Source organism: Palaemon carinicauda, chromosome 15, assembly GCF_036898095.1.
Source record: "Palaemon carinicauda isolate YSFRI2023 chromosome 15, ASM3689809v2, whole genome shotgun sequence".
NCBI classification, from domain to species: Eukaryota; Metazoa; Arthropoda; class Malacostraca; order Decapoda; family Palaemonidae; genus Palaemon; species Palaemon carinicauda.
In genome coordinates this window covers 87,295,224-87,307,454 of record NC_090739.1, presented here as the reverse complement: position 1 = coordinate 87,307,454, position 12,231 = coordinate 87,295,224, and the positions used below count along the sequence as shown (strand labels likewise).

Below are 12,231 nucleotides of genomic sequence, written 5' to 3'. Positions count from 1 at the left end.
AGAAGCAGCAGCACACAGATGAAAAGAGGAGGAGTAGAGGAGGAGTAGTACCACACGGATGAAAACAGGAGAGAATGAGTAGTCTACAGATAAATAAGAGGAGATTCAGCAGCAATAAATGTGTGAAAAGGGATACAGCAGAAAGGAGAGAGAATTTTAGCATCTGGAATTATATATTATTTATTCAGAAATAAAAAATAAAACCTGTTATAATATTTTTATTGAAAACCTATCATGAAGATCTTCATAAGCCATTCCTTTAGTCCTTGAATACAGGTGTAAACGCTTTCCTTGTGTAATGGGAAAGCACCTCGGCCACCCCTGGTATACAGGATATAAAAACCACCTGGCCATCCATTTCATAACACAGCAACCCACTTTCCTTGTGTAATGGGAAAGCACCTCGGCCACCCCTGGTATACAGGATATAAAAACCACCTGGCCACGACATACTCAACTATAAGTTGACATTTCTACCCACTTCTTGGTCCACGTGGGGCGCACTGTACCTTGCCGATTGACTGTTTCTCCAACATATACACCATTTATTAATGGAATTCCACCAGGTTATTAAGCTTGTAACAGCAGCCGTTCTTGGACAACTTGAAAGTTAACTTCATTATTCCCTTTCCAATAACCATCATCACCCTTGTCTGCAGACTTTCATTCCTCCCTTTCCTGAAAGAAAAAAAAAAATAATTAGTATCAGCAGAAGATACATATGAACATTTTTCTTACCACAAATCCTAAATGAAATTATTCAATAAAAATAATACGGCAAATCCTCATTACAGGAATGGACAGGTTACTTGGAATTAATATGATGAAGTACTAAAAAATAGCCAGATGTTTACAAATTTGTACCAATGATGAGCATTTTTCATAGGCCTATTTTAAACTCCTGTTGTTTATTTAGATAAAATACCTCAAAGTTCTTAATTTTAAGTAAATTAGTTATTTATAGCACAGAATGCATGTACATTCATCCATACAATGTGTTATCAAATTACTATTAAATTTGATTTCTTGAAAATAAAAACAGTTCTAATGATTGATTGTCTTGACCTGAAGTGTACATTAACTAATAACAACTTTGTATTTTCCCTAACTATCCAAACCCAGAATTCTTTAAAAGATGTAACAGCCACCACCAGTTAACAAGGGGTACTAAGACAGGCTCCTGCAAGCTCACACTAAGTTTTGTAGGATTAACTAAGGGAAGGTAATGGCAGGACAAGCATGGGTATAAAGCTTGCAGGTTTTTATATACTTTCCAAAGGAACAAATTGCTTTTCAAATTTGTTGAACCACTAATATAAAACATTCGTTCTTCACAAGACTCCCCAAACGAAAAATATAAATTGCTTCCAAATTTGTTTCAACATGTAAACAACACCTGCATTCTTTACCGGATACTTGTCAAAGGTGGGTGAAAGTGTTTACCTGCAAAACACTTAACAGGATGTCACATCTCTGCAGAGATGCTTGGTGTGTGAGGCCATGACCTCGTGAACCCTTAGGTATGAGCAATTGAGATTTCAACGGGCTGTACAGTAGTGGTCAGCGAGTGGGAAATTGTTCTATGAGAAAGGTTTGAGAAATATAAGTTTTACTTGTACACTGAAACCCTTGAACCCAAATGGGGATGTGACAGTTTATACTCTCTGCACCTAGGAGCAAATTACATATAAAAGCAACTTAGCACAAAAAGGGCTTACCTGCAGTTGATGGACGCCAGCTTGCAGGGTTCTTGGCTGCTGTGCCCTCAGGGGAGGGGAAGGTGAAGAAAGTCAGTCTGTCATTTCTTAATAATCACCCCAGACTGAGGCCATAACCTCTGACTGCTAATTTTCCTACAAGGAAGCTATACCACTTGCTGAGCGGCCACCACAGGGTAGAATAAGTGTTAAGGGAAATGTGTTACGTCATGCAGGTAGCGAGCAGTCAAGGTTGACTGACTGTGTATATTCCAGGCTCATGATAAAAGGCTGCATGTAATTGATGAGATACATCCTGAATCCTATTGGTAGTTTGTATGCTTCAATTACTGAGGTTACCTACATATGAACCACCTTGCTTTGGAAAAAAATTGGCAGCTTATTTTTTTTTTTGGTACCTGGAATGAAACCCTATATCCTCACAATAGTGTTTTTTGAGTTAATTGCCAAGGGAGTGTAATGGCTGTCTTATCATCACACGCATCTCTAATTTCTTCATTTGTAAGCTGCATCTCTGTATTTATTCATATTCATGAAGTATAGGTGTGTATACCTCTGCGTGTCAAAACTATGTGAAAACAATAGACTGAATGCTTCTTGCTTTTTGTCTTTTACCCATTGTTCTCAGACAATGTTTTTATGTCCCTTTAATGTTTTTGAGCCTTACACAGGTCTACAGGTCTGACATTCTTTGTGATAGAAGACGTTCAGAGCAGCTGCCTAGGTATACTTCCATTACTATTGCAAAATATAGCTAAGGCTTCCAAATTAGTTCTTTTCAGCTCATCTTCAGCTAAAGGAATAGCCTCTACAAAAGTCACCCAAACAACCTCCATTTCAGAATATTTCAATTCCTTTTGACAGATAACAGAAGAAAATAATGCTAACCTTCCAAGATGAAGTTTCTTCAGTGCTCATAATCCTGCGGCAAATCATCTCTACATTTTCTCGGTGACTTCCCAGCTCATTTTAACTTGACTCTAGTAACATTTAGTGAAAATTTTTTGGTGTTTCGCCTACCTGAATGCATTCAAAGGTTGCTGAACCCAGTGTTCCTCCATTCTTCACATTTTTGGGCCACGAAATTCAAAGACTTGAAAAGGTGGTTAAATTGGATTTCTTTTAGAGGTTCCTGTTTTCCATAAATAATGTAAGCATCATCTTGATCAGTCTGCACATTTACTTGCAGATTCATGCAATCCTTCTACAAGAATGGCAGCTCTTCTCTTACGTGAAGAGGGTCCTGGAACTATGGCACACATCTTTTAGTCTGAAACACACACAAAGTTAGAATTTTATCTACATATTTTTTTCTGAGAAATAATTCATCGTAAAAAAATTATTTAAGTGATTTACATATATGAGAATATCTACATATTTTTTTCTGACAAAAAATTCATCGTAAAAAAATTAAGTGATTTACAAGATATATGAGAAAATGTAAATTGGTGAAAAAAAATAAAGAAAAATTTAGATAAAGTTTTGGACATCTTATGTTATTTTCTTAATAGCATCCAAAAGACAGGCTTACAAAGGCATCCTAAAATTCATCAGAATTATGTTATAAATGAAATCCACAATAAAAAAAGGTTCTCCCATATTGTGGGCGGACCCATAGATTCTGACAGGCCTACTGGGGTAGTTATCTCGGGACCTCAACCAGAGGAGCCAGCCAATCAGGATACCATTCAGTATGGGACGATCTTGGAACCACCAATGTCATCGTAAGTCCTGTCATATTCAACAGCCTGTCGATTAAAAGCTGGGGGGGGGGGGGGGGTTGCAAGACACGAGAGGCTCCCAGTTTTATTGGGAGGCAAATAAGACTATCCCCTACATGAATATGTACATTGATTGGAAGTTTTCTGGCATCCTGATATCTAGGGTCATTGATAATTATAAATAAAGAATAAGAGAATACTCAAACATTAAAAGCAAAGATGTCATTATAATAGTTGAATGGCTTTCAGAAGACCTGCTTCTGAAATTTATCTAAAAATACTTCTAGCAAAATACAACAATCTTGGCAAGGATGAAGCTGCCATCCTTATCTCGAGCCTACAGCATACAGTACCTATTTCTTTCAGTATTATAGGTGGGGCATTTGAAATCTTCCCTCACCACTGTGTTCACCAGAACCAAGGAGTTGGGAGGATCTATCACAGCTAACCAGTGAGTCTTAAGACACCATTGTAGTGCTTGCTAGTGGAGGTGCAGGTGGGGAACAAGTCTCTCCCATGATGAAAGATGTGCTATAAGATGTTGCCATTGACATGCCAGTAAATGTAGAACTGTGAGGAAGGGCAGCGCATCCTCCCAAAGTGTTTTGATATGATCGTCTGTAGGAAGGACACTCGCTGCTGCAGTATCCATAAGATTTCACAGGTACGCTGTACTCTTAGGGTTGAGATGAGACTTCTTCCAATGACAAAAATCCGCAGATTGTGAAGAAATCTTCTAAGTGTCTTGATCCTGAAGCAACTGTCTTCCCGAAGACTACAGGATCAGTCAATTGTTGAGATACCCCAGAAGACATATTAAGTGGGCACAGGCTGACTAGCTTGAATGCCTGTGAAGCAGTGTATACAGTAGTTAGAAGCACAGGCCCTTGAACTGAAGCACCACCCTGTCGAGGAAGGACAAAGCGAAGGTGGTGGTATTATTATTACTTGCTAAGCTACAACCCTAGTTGGAAAAGCAGGATGTTATAAGCCCAGGGACCCCAACAGGGAAAATAGCCCAGTGAGGAAAACAACAAGGAAAAATAAACTCTTTAAAAGGAGGGAGATTCACTGGTCTCTATTCTCCTGTCAACATCACCAGGAGACACGTCTTTGACGACTTCCAACATTACCAAAACCTAATTACGAGTGTCAAGAGAATTCATCATCACCGGAGAATATGTCTGAAATATAATCAGAGCTGGGGCGAGTGGAGGGAGAGAACTGATGAATGAAATGCGGTATCCTGTCCTTAGGAATTACCACCCATTTATTTTTTGCTCTTTGTTGCTTGACCAGAACTAGGTTGAAAAGGGGGAAAGCTTCTCTTAGGGCCTCTGGATTGGGTTTGCAATTTGGTGTGGTTGTCTACTTCTTGGCTGTCAGTTTTGAGACAGGAGTCCTGGTCTTAGAGGAACCGTTAGTCCTTTAAGTTACCGCCTGTTGGACGAGAAAATCATGAGAAATATTTCTCAATTTCTTGACGCCCTATTATGTGAACAGATGCCTCACCCTACACCAAAGAGTTCCATAGTGAAAGAGCAGCTTTTTGTCCCATACTTGGATAAACAACCTGATACCACACCTATCCTTTTTGGACCCAGTTCGGCCACTAGTTGGCTGACTGGTTTACTAAAAAGATGACGAAAAGATGACAGCCTTAGCCCTAAAGGGAATGAGGTCAGAGAACCACCTCAGGCTGCCAGTGGGAAGCCGGGACATTACGAAGTAAGCTATTGCACCTGACCAATGGTCAATCTATGGTGTTGCCTGAAGGCTCGAATTGGATACTGTTCCCATTGCTGTGAACCGAGACCAAAAAGTGAGTGTACAGTACAGTACATATATTTCAGCCTCTCCAACAATGATCTCTGTCAGTCCTTTATTGCGTCATCAACTGGTACATCATTTGGACTATCTCAAGACTGCAGAGAATTCTTTGGTCCCGCGATCAGGTCTATCTTCTTCATAGTTTCCGTTGCGAGTTTGGACCAAAATACTTTGAAGTTCGGATGGGTACCTTGAGAAACATTGTAGTGCAGGTCAATCCATACGAGACCACCTTCTATAGGCTTAGGAAATGTTTCATTGGGCTCAGAAAGTTCTCAAATCAGTGCTAAGACCATGAGGAAGGTCAATTCTATCTCAGGGTTGTCTGTCTTGGCCAGCAGAAGAACCTGATCTGGAATGGTCAAATGATGCATTGGATGGTTCCGCACGGGAGGAAGGGATATCCACCGGCTTGGCATAGGACTGATTGGGACCCAAGATCAAACCAGACCAGTTGTCCTTATACAGAGCAGCCGAAGCCTGACTTGTCCTCTTGACGGAGTCACTCTGCTGACATTTGTGATGAGTGATCCTCCTCTTCAGAGGAAGATCTTTCTGGAGGTGTTAGTTTTCTGGCTGTTGTTATCCTTATAAACAGGCTTGTGCTTGGGTCCGACGTCCTTGTGCTCAGGTTGGGAGTCAGCAGCAGCCCTATCTGAGCCTGGGAAGGAAGTTTCTTGGGTTGTGCTGCATCCAATCCTGAAGCATTAAAAGATGAAACTTCCCTTCCCTGTTTGGAGGATACTTCTGTTGTCTTCAATGTCTTGGCGAGAGGGGTCAAAGACTTCTTAGAGAAGTGCTTTAAGGAAGACTGGCCATTTTTAGTCTTTTCCGACAAAGATCATAAGGTAGAAGCAACCATTTCCTCTCTATGTTCCCTGGAACGCTGGGAGCAAGACCAAAGCTTTCCTGCTTGAGTGTGCTCATGCCTGCCAGATGCGGGCGATTGTGATCATGAGCTTAATTCTCAGGAAATGTGTTCAGGTGGAGCACCACTTACAAGACTTGGGTCGTAATCAGGGAGTCCACAACTGCCCTTCCAAATAAATGAGAGCCTTCCTGGGGAGAGTGACAGTTCTAATGGGAGCTAATATGCCAGGCAGTGTGAACAATAACAGAACTTTAGAAAATTTCACTACTTACAGTGAGTTAATTATTTTTTCCACTCTTATAATACCTTTGCCTCGATAACACATTGAGAAGAACTGTTTTGTCTGCATGTGTTTTGACTGTATACCTTAGCAATCCATATTTGTTAATGGTTTATTAGTAGATGAGGAACCTGGTGAGGTAACAAGAACTTTGAGTGTGGAGGAAATGGCCCCCTAAATTTTCATGAAAGGATAAGTTTGGGCAAGGAGGAAATAACCCACTAAATCTCTATAAGTCACAGGCAGCAGGGCGATGGATTGGGTTTAAGCCGATAAACAAGCCGTCTCTTTGGCTTCTCCTCCTGATGCCTGGAGGATGATCTTACTGGAATTAGAATGGACAGGCAGGGGTCAGTCACCTTAGATGGGCACTACACATCACAGGAACTAGCTATCCTTTAATGAATCTAGCCAATGAATCCTCTATATATTTAGTCAGTCAATGTAAAGAAAAGATTACAGAATGGCCCTTAGTGTTTAGGCATAGTGGAGTGCTAAGAATATCCTGGTTCATAAATAATAAAAAAAAAAAAAAAAAAAAGGAAATTGAAATGTTAGAACCATAAATCGATTTGGGAAGTTGAAGAATGTGAAGAATGAATTTATGAAACAATTTGGATATCTTGGGCCTAAGAGAAACACGTAAGGGGATTGGTAGAGAAACCTTAGACCAAGGCAGCAATACACACACACACACACACACACACACACACACACACACACACACACACACACACACATATATATATATATATATATATATATATATATATATATATATATATATATATATAAATATATATATATATATATTCAGGAAGAATAGATTGAGCTTGAAGAAAAGGGGTAGGAATGATAATGAAACTAAGAGCAGAAAAGGCTTTAACTGAGTGGAGAGCTGTAAATAGTAGATAGTTACCTGCAAAGTTTAAATAAAAGCAGTGCATTATGAGTATTATAGTTTGCTATGCACCAAAAAATAATTTCCATCAAGAAAGGAGAGATGAATACTATGAAGAACTGCAAAGTGTAATAGATGAGATCTCAGAGGGATGAAAATTGTGATAGATGACTTCAATGTTAAAGTTGGAAGGAATTAAAAAATGTATAGAGAAATGTGATGGGTGTTGAGGGTTTTGCCAAAGTTGCAGATGTAAATGTATGAAGCTGTAGATATTGCCACACAAATTAAAATAAATATAGATAGAATATCTAGGTTTGATACAACTAAACTTATAGAAGTCCAGAAAAATTTGCAATTGAATGTAAGAATTGATTTGCAGTCTTAGAGACTAAGTGATGAAGAGCAGAGAATTAAAGAAGAATGGTATAATATTAAGAACATATCAGTCACTACCCTTTGTCAGTTGGTAGAGAAGTTTTGGGACATGCAATTATTAGGAGAAGTTTTGAGACATGCAATTATAAGGAGAGGTTTTGGGACATGCAATTATAAGGAGAAAGCCATGGCCATAAAATTAAATGTGGGATAATATGAAACAGAAGATGAAGAAAGGCAACGTTAGATGGAACACTTTAGTGAGATATGAAGGGAATAATTTGATTGATATACCTGAAGCTGAAGATGACCTTGGGTGTGCCCAAGAATGAATTCACTGTTTGAAATCGAAGCCATCATTAAAAATCTCAAGAGATGGAAAGCCCCTATCTTAGATAAGATCATAAGTGCCGAGATGATATTGGCTAAAAACGAAGTAATTCCCAGAATACTTACAAAATTATTTTGTAGAATGTGGCATGAAGAGGCAAAACCTGCTGAACGGGTATTGGTGAAAATGGCAAAAAAAAATAAAATTAATTGAATAATTACAGACATCACACTTACAACAGTTGTCATGAAAATATACAGTATGCTTATTCCAAAGAGACCAGGGTGACCGATACGGTAACGTCCAGACTGGTGAACGACAAACTGGGGTTTGAGTCCTGCTCGAATTCATTAGTTCCTTTGGTTGCTGCAACTTCACCATCCTTGTGAGCTAAGGATGGGGGGGGGGGAACCTATAGGTCTATTTGTAGAGTCATCAGCAGCCACTGCCTGGCCTTCCTTTCATAGCTTGGATGGAGACGGGACTTGGGTGCTGATCATATGTACAGTATACACAGCATGGTCAGTCTCTAAGGCATTGTTCTGTTTGCAAGGGCAATAACACTGTCCCTTGCCTCTGCCATTTATGAGCAACCTTTACACCGAGATAAAAAAAATTGATGGAAAGCAGAGGATGAACAAACAGGATTTAGAAAAGGTAAAAGTTGTACTGACCAAATTTTCATTCACACACATGTATAATAATGCGTAGAATATCCACTTTTGATGGCATTTGTCAAGTACATAAAAGCCTTTGATGGCGTACACCAGCCAATTTAGTGGAGCATCCTGCATTATGGAATTCCTCTTAAGTATGTAAATTTGATTAAGTCTGTTTATAAGTATACAGTACTAAGTGCAAAGTTAATGTTAGTGGAGTTCTATCAAATGAATTTCCAGTGAACAGTGGAGTACTGTACTCCAAGGGAATGTGTTATCTATGTTGTTTATCCTCCTCAAGGATTTTGTAATGCACAGAACAGTTGGGGGATGGTGAAAAAGGACTGGACTGCATTAGTAAAGGGAAATTAGCCGACCTAGAGTATGCTGATGACACTGTCCTTATTCATAGAACATCACAGGATTTGCAATGCTTAGTTACCAGAATGCATGAAACAACAGGAGGTTGGGCTCAAGATAAATAGAAGAAAGACAAATGATGAGAACGGAATATGCAATAGAAGATGAAATATCATTGGAAGGAGAAAGGATTAAGGAGGTAGAATCATTCAAGTATTTACAACTAGTTTGATGAATGAAAAAAGCAAATCAGACAAGGCTAGGTTAAGTAAAATTTGGATATCAAATTGCCGGAAATTACATATAAAAATCAGGCTATATATCAGTTTAGTGAGATCGATGTTATAGTATGAACAAGAGTCAAGGTATGACAACGAAAAAATCTCCAAAAGATTTAGTAGATTTGAGAAAAAAAGCACTCAGAAGAATATTCAGAGATAAAATGGTCTTTTCATTATAAAATAAATTTTTGAATATACTTACCCGGTAGTTATATATATAGCTTACGTCCCCGACGTCACGGCAGAAAATTCAAAACTCGCACCAATCGCCGATTGGATAGCCAGGTGTACCACCCCTGCGCCCTAGCGAGGTACCTAGGAACCATTCCAAGAGCCGTCATATATTCCATGCCTCTAGTCTCTTAAGAGGGGTGGAGGGTGGGGATCTAATTATATATATCTACCGAAAAGTATGTTCAAAAATTTATTTTATAATGAAAATACCATTTTTAAACATAACACTTATCCGGTAGTTGTATATATAGCTGATTAACACCTTTGGTGGAGGGTTAGAGACAGCCAATATAGTTGGAATTCTGCTTAAGAGTTAATCAAAACAAACTTAAGGGTTCGTACCTGATAAGGAAGCTGACTTCAATGATCCCCTGCCTCATTATGTCTGCTAGCCTTATCTCAGCGATCCTCCCAGGGGGCTGAAGATCTCTTAGGGACTGTAAAACCGGTGTATATACCTCATTGTGACAGAACCTTCTCCAATAACCAGTTCCGGGTGCTCTTCAAGGAACAAAATTGACCACCTGACTAAAATCAATGACTGTAGAAGACTGACACAATCTCCACAAACAACCATAAAAACAAATAAAAGTTCCAAGAGAAGAAAAGGTTATTGGGATTATGGGAACATAGTGGTGGATCCTTCACCCACTACTGCACTTGCTGCTACGAATGGACCCAGAGTGTAGCAGTCCTCGTAACGAGTCTGAACACTTTTCAGATAATGTGAAGCAAACACAAATTTGCTCCTACAAAAGGTTGTGTCCATTATGCTTTGTAATCTATTCTGTCTGAATGCTGCTGACGTTGCTACGGCTCTGACTTCGTGAGTCTTAACCTTTAGAAGCCCAAGGTCTGATTCACAACAATGTGCAAGAGCTTCTTTAATCAAGAGCCTGATAAAAAATGACAAGGCATTTTTTGACATCTACAACGTGGGCTTTTTGACTGAGCACCATAGAGCTTCCAAATTGCCTCTTAAATCTTTTGTTCTGTCCAGGTAAAACCTCACAGAGCTCTTACTGGGCATAGGACTCTTTCCAACTCCTCGCCAACTAAATCCGAAAGATTCGGAATTTCAAAAGCCTTGGTCCATGGTTGAGAAGGGCGTTCATTTTTAGAGAGAAAGCCTAACTGTAAGGAACAGACAGCCTTACCATCTCGAAAACCAACGTTTTTGCTAAACGCATGGATTTCGCTAACTCTTTTGGCCGTTGCGAGACTAACCAAAAATAGTCTTCATAGTAAGGTCCTTCAAGGAAATTGAATTTAAGGGCTCAAATCTGTCACTCATAAGAAACTTTAAAACAATATCCAGATTCCAATCTTGGTGCCTTCGTTTTGTGGTATCAAAGGATTTAAGAAGTTCTCGCAGATCCTTATTGTGTGAAAGGTCCAGGTTTCTATGCCTGACTACAGTCGCTAACGTACTCCTGTATCCCTTAATAGTCGAGGAAGAAAAGCTGCGCTTCCTTCGATGGTGGAGCAGGAAGTCTGCAATTTGAGCTACAGAGGTACTGGATGAGGAAAGAGTTGACTCTACACCATTCTCTAAAAACCTCCCACTTGGATTGATAAACCTTGATAGTTGAGGTTCTTCTTGCTCTTGCAATGGCTTGAGCTGCCTCCTTCGAAAAACCTCTAGCTCTAGTGAGTTTTTCGATAATCTGAAGGCAGTCAGCTGAAGAACTTGGAGATTTTGATGGAATCTTTCCAAGTGAGGTTGTTTGAGTAAATCTACTCTTAATGAAAGGCTTCTTGGAGTGTCTACCATCCATTCCAATAACTGTGAACCATTCTCGAGGGCCAAAAGGGGGCCACTAGGGTCATTCTGGTCCCTTCGGTTGCTACAAACTTTTGTACCACCTTGTACAGGATTTTGAATGGCGGAAAAGCGTACGTGTCTAGATTGGTCCAATCCAACAGAAACTTATCCATGTGGACTGCTTCTAGATCCGGGACTAGAGAGCAATACGCCTCTAACCTCTTTGTTTTTGATGTTGCGAAGAGGTCTATGCATGGTCGACCCCAAAGTCGCCACAGACTCTTGCATACTTGTTGATGGAGCGGCCACTCTGTGGACAGGATCTGACCTCTTCTGCTGAGGCTGTCTGCCATTACGTTCTTCTCTCCTTGGATGAACCTTGTCATCAGGACCACATTCTTCTCCTTTTCCCATAAAAGGAGATTCTTCGCAGTTTCGTAAAGAGATATCGAGTGAGTTCCGCCTTGTTTGGCAATGTAAGCCGATGCCGTCGTGTTGTTGGCATTGATTTGTACCACTTTGTTTAGAACTGACCCTTCGAAACTTTTGAGGGCTAACAGGACTGCCAACAATTCTTTCTGATTGATATGGAAGTTCTTCTGGGTCTCAGACCACAGGCCCTAAGCTTCCAACTTGTCCAGAGTTGCTCCCCACACCGAGTCCGAGGCGTCGGAACATAACACAAGGTCTGGGTTCTTTGGAACTTGCCTGGTTCGTCCCACCACCGAAGGCAGTTTTTGATGGATTCCGTAATTGGAATGCTCATTGTCTCTAAGTCCTTCTCCTTGTTCCAATGGTGATTGAGGTGGAATTGGAGAGGACGAAGGTTCAGTCTTCCTAGGGAAACAAATTGTTCTAAGGAGGAGAGGGTTTCTACTCGACTCATCCACTTCCTAACTGAA

General features: G+C 40.0%; 1 long non-coding RNA gene across 1 annotated transcript in view; it reads right to left on the bottom strand.

The window, feature by feature from the left end:
• Window positions 1–34: 34 nt before the first annotated feature.
• Window positions 35–12,231, bottom strand: part of LOC137654326 (uncharacterized) — a 46,385-nt gene continuing 34,188 nt past the window's right edge. The window contains exons 2-3 of the long non-coding RNA XR_011046592.1: window positions 2,739–2,988; window positions 35–678 (exon numbers count right to left, since the gene is read on the bottom strand). This is a non-coding gene — a long non-coding RNA (uncharacterized lncRNA). The remainder of the gene's footprint in view (window positions 679–2,738; window positions 2,989–12,231) is intronic.